A 5000-nucleotide genomic window follows, 5' to 3' on the forward strand; every position below is an offset into this window, starting at 1 on the left:
GGACTCCATTGCAGGATCCCCCTTTACGGCGTCTCTGTGGAGTGACAGGCAGGATTCACCACGATCAGAACGTTTTTGCATGTGATCAAGTTTGTAATGACCAATACTTTAGGCCGTAGTAATCAGAAGAAAGCGACTGGGGAAATCTCCACCGCCCCCAGGATCTTCTCCAGCAGCCTTATATGGGGCCACCCCTGTCTTAAAAACCTGTGACTCTTCATTTCCCTCTCCACGATTTCCTTTCTCCCCACCCACTCACATCTAGTAAGGTGGTCCACACCCCTTGCTGCCTTAAAGAGGATTGTTTTCCTCCAAAAAAGCTGTTCTTTCCCATTATTTCAGCTGATGGGCTAGAAGCTTTGCAGTACCTCCATGTTACTTAGACCCAAGGATTATTATTGACATCTACCAACTGCAGAAACCATAAAAATTACCAAGTAAGTCTGTTGGACTGACAAATATTTGAAAGCAATTATTTTTATGGATAGGCTAGAACTACAGTCTCCTTTTCCATGGAAGCATGGAAAGACTTTGGCAGGAAAAATACTTCTTTAAGCAACAAGATTTTGCTACTTCAGAAGAAGGTAAGGGTTCCTGTGAAGGTTTGGGGAGAGTGGAGGTTTAATTCTGTAGGACTACAAGAGCTAAAAGTATATTTCAGTTAGTATCTACGTCTTAGAAAAAGCATGCAGTTACAGATGAGGTTTAGGGGTGGGGCAACCATAAAACAATCAGAGAAAATTGTTACAGTTTTTCTGCTTCACGTTTATTTTTTACAAAACATTCCAACGTACCCTGGCAGTTACTGACTTTACACCTTTTATGGGCTTTGAAAGTTGTGTAACCTTTTCAGAGGAAGGTGATAGACACAATATCTATTTACACAAGGACACATTTCCCCTTTCTTTATATTCAGTTTATTCAAGGTTTTATTTCCAAGGTCTTATTACTATAAAACTTAAAGCTAGACAAGGTCTGCCCTCATGTCAGATAAAAAAATTCCAAAACAATTTTGATGGCTCAGAAGCTTATTATTTCATACTTCTGGGCCCTAAATAAATTACGGTTATTTTCACATTCCTCTTGAATATCCTTCAGGCATGATAATAAGCATATTCTTCTGTATAGTTTCTTAATACTTTCTTCTTGATGGTTGGTATAAAGCAAGTTGCTGAATGATCATAGATTCCAGTAATTAAAGAGTCTTCCAAAATCTTTTCTCTCCTTGTGACATATTGTTGAGAGACACATATTCACTTGATGTATTTAATAAAACATTGTGGAATTGTTGGCAAGTAGATGTGCAATACAAACAAAAATATTTGTGTATAGGGGACCTTCCCTCAGTGTGCCATCACACTGGGCTCGCTGGTGAAGGTGTTATTAGATTTCTTTGGCTATCAGAGGGAATTATTGACTTGTGCTCTGGAATACAGTCTAGCTAAATACTATATCCTTAGAGTGTAAGCCTATTGTAGATGTGGACGGCCGGTGAAGTGGAGGAAATTTCTAAGGGACAGAAACTACAACTACAAAAACTCAATGAAAGGAGAGACCAGGGGCATGTGTGTTTGAACATCAATACAATGATCAATACAAATCCTCCTTTGGTAGGAGTTAAGTAAGGTGATCGAAACCATTACGACTTGTAGATATAGAGGAAAACCCTAATATGTCTACTTTTGTAGAGAAATAAATAAAGAGCTATTAAGTCTTTGGGTGGGCCTACATTTCACTGAAAACATTGCAACCTAGGATTATGGTGTCTTCTTGAAAGACAACTGAATTTACTGTTGTGAATTCTCTGACTAATATGTATTTTCATGGTAGTCTGGGGGAAAGAGGATCCTTACTTTTATTTTCATTTGCCATTATTTTTATATTTCCTTTATTAAGGAAGAGGTTTTCAGGAATAAAGGTACATAACTAAGACGTTGTTACCTGCCTGTGGGAGCTTATCCAGAGCCCCAGCAAATTTATGGAAATGTTAACCTTTTTTTAATCACTGCCACACTGCAACTGGAAGATTCCTCCAGGTACAGGGAAGCTGACTGCATTTCCAGAGGGGATGGGTGGCTGCCATCATCCCAAGGTGTTCCCATAATAGGAAGTTGAAAGAATGTCAGAACTGGCCCCTCCACATTGGAACCGTGGGATTGCGGAAATTCTTCTCTCATTTCACTCAATATGCATATTTTTTACATAGCTAATCTCAAATGGAAACATTTTTATCCCTACATTCAAAACTGCTTTTGTTTTATCAGCTGACATTTTACAACTCATTAATTTATAATGCGGGTTTAATGCCTTTGAATGTTCCTGGGATAAAAAATTAAAGTGACCAAGCTAGTTTGTATAAAGGCTGACTATGGTATGTTCATAGCTGTTCTTTTGTAACAGTGTTTTGTGCTGGAGAGCATGTTCCGTGGGGATATCTCAAACTAGGATGATCCCTTCTCTCTAGCATTAATTAATCTTGCCTCCCTGAGTGATAAAGTTATTCCCATTTTTAAAGCAGGAAATTAAGGCTCATGCATTTCAGTGACACGTATTCAAATTCAGAAGAACATTTCTGTTTGAACTTGCTTTGTTTTGTTTTATCTGTCATGAGACACCTCCCCTCCCATTATCAAATGAGATATTGACCCTTGAATTTAGTCCTATGATCTTTATCCATCCACATACAGAGGTAGCAAGTTAACTGTGATCAAGAAGGGGTATCGATGAGAAATCCTCCCTGGAAAAATGAGTCACTGGATAAAAATTCTGGAAAAATTGCCACATCCTGTCTTCAGGAGCATAGTACCTGGAAATTGAACTTTGGGAAGAAGGGGAGGGATAGAGGGCTAGTAGCATTCAAGTGAAGAGTCTTAAAATGTCTGCCAACACTTAACCACACATAAGGGTATTTCAAGAAAGCAACTAGGCCATTAATCCATTGGCTCAAATATAAATGATCTCCAAGCAGCTAAGAGATTCAGGAAACCAAATGACTCATAAAATTCCAAAGGGTTTCTTTTAAACTTGAAGCCCTATCATCAGAAGAGACGTTTTTAAAGTAAGGTTACGTGTCCATACCAAGTATTGGCCGAAGGATCCAGCATACTCTTTCCCATAACGGAGCTGCTACTCGAGGACGCTTCTGCAAATCGATTTTTGAATGAAGGGCCAACACCAATATTGTGACTGGCCTGTACTCAGATCTTCTCTTTTCACCTATAGCTATCACACATTGCAAGAACAGACAAAAGGGGACACTGGAGCAATGGTCCCATCTTGGTTACTACTTCAGCAGTGATCAGTGTTTTATACCTCGCAAAGTTGCCATCACGTGTAAAAGTCAGTAGGCTCCTGTGGCAACTTCACGGACAGGGAACCTATTATCATTATTTTTACCCATTTGTACCAGGTTTCCTTGGATGACAGGCCAAGGCCACGCAGCTGATTACATAGTGGGACTAGGACGAGAAGACGGGTCTTCAAGCTCGTAATTCTGGGAACTACCTCTTTATTTCTATCATTCCCAAATTATTGTGGGAAATATGGATGTATTGTTAGATTCTGGTTGATCGAATGGATAGGCTTCTATAACTCAAATGAAGGGGATCCACGAAAGTAACAATCATCAAAACAATTCAAAACTAAGCAACGATCCCCATTGTACATCATGAAAATCCCCAAAAGTCCCAGGAATTTTCATCTCCTTACTCTGATCATGTGGCGTTTACATTTAGATTGGATTCTTCATTGGGAATTTGTCGTATTATGTATATTTTTGTGTGGCTGTTGTATGCTTGAAGACGTGCTTTCTAGCACTGGCTTTGCCACCATCTGGCTGCAGGGCCTTAGATAAGTCACTGGACCTCACTGTACCTATCTGACCTCCCTTATCACATGTGGAGGGTTGACTTCCCTTGTCTTTCTAGCACTACAGTGTTATGATTCTAATTCTCCAAATAGGTAGTAAGCTTCCTGAGGTGAGAATAGCACATCCATCTGGACTTACCACGTTGTAGGTATTTAATTAATGTTTGACGATGGCATTGAAAGACTTATTGGCACACTTAGCTTGAATGGGGTTCTAGAAAATCATTATTGACCGCCTTATTAACAACTAACTGTCTACAGTCTGCGTATGTAATTTTCCTTTACATCAAAAAAACTTCTGCTTCTGGTGAAGATGAAGTATCGCCCCTTAACATCAGTTCTTTTTCATGTTAATACATTAGCAACTGATATCTTGTTTGTACTGTAACTGACAGAATAATGTAGAGAAAGCATATAAGTATGAAAAGGGGTTAGTTAGGTAACATTGTATAGGGCATCTTCAAAACAACAGTTCTGGTATTTCAAATGTCAAGCTAATTATCAGCAATGTTTAAATGCTATGATAGGCCATTTTTGCAAATGCTGAAATTTTCCAGCAGGTATGGACATTATAAAAATGTCACGTTCTGCTACTGTTCTGTTACATGTCACCAGAATACGAAAATCTGAAAGAAAAAAAGTTGTATCAATAGACAATAAAGAGAAGCCATTATTTGTTTTGCATATGATTGTAAAATTAATTGGTATAGTGATACAATTTAGAGTATTGTTTACTTAGGAGGAAGAATAGAGAGGATTTAATATAATGCAATCTGGTGAAGTGAAAATAATGCTTATTATAGATAAACTAGGAAGCCTTTTAAATATAGGTTTTTAGTAATACATATTCAGATATATCTTTCCAGGCCCATTTGCTATAAAGCAAATTTAAGTATCAGCTTTATACCCTTTGGTAACCCCATATTACACATACAGTTTTAGAGAAAATGAAACTTTAATATGATTCCACATAAAATGGTGAGCCATGCCAATAATTCATATGCACTTCATATGCAAATAGTTTTATCTTATCCATCAATTATCATGTAAACATGGTATCACATGGCAAATTTCCCTGCAATACAGTACAGTACCTGTATATAATTATGGGTGCGTTTTGCCAATGCAACTGT

The 5000-nt window shown here is 38.0% G+C and overlaps 1 protein-coding gene across 6 annotated transcripts in view; it reads left to right on the plus strand.

Moving 5' to 3' along the window:
- ZEB2 (zinc finger E-box binding homeobox 2) overlaps nucleotides 1-5000 on the plus strand; it is a 134681-nt gene that overhangs the window by 80538 nt on the left and 49143 nt on the right. The gene's annotated exons all lie outside the window — the stretch shown is intronic.

This window comes from Neofelis nebulosa, chromosome 2 (assembly GCF_028018385.1).
Source record: "Neofelis nebulosa isolate mNeoNeb1 chromosome 2, mNeoNeb1.pri, whole genome shotgun sequence".
Lineage (NCBI taxonomy): Eukaryota > Metazoa > Chordata > Mammalia > Carnivora > Felidae > Neofelis > Neofelis nebulosa.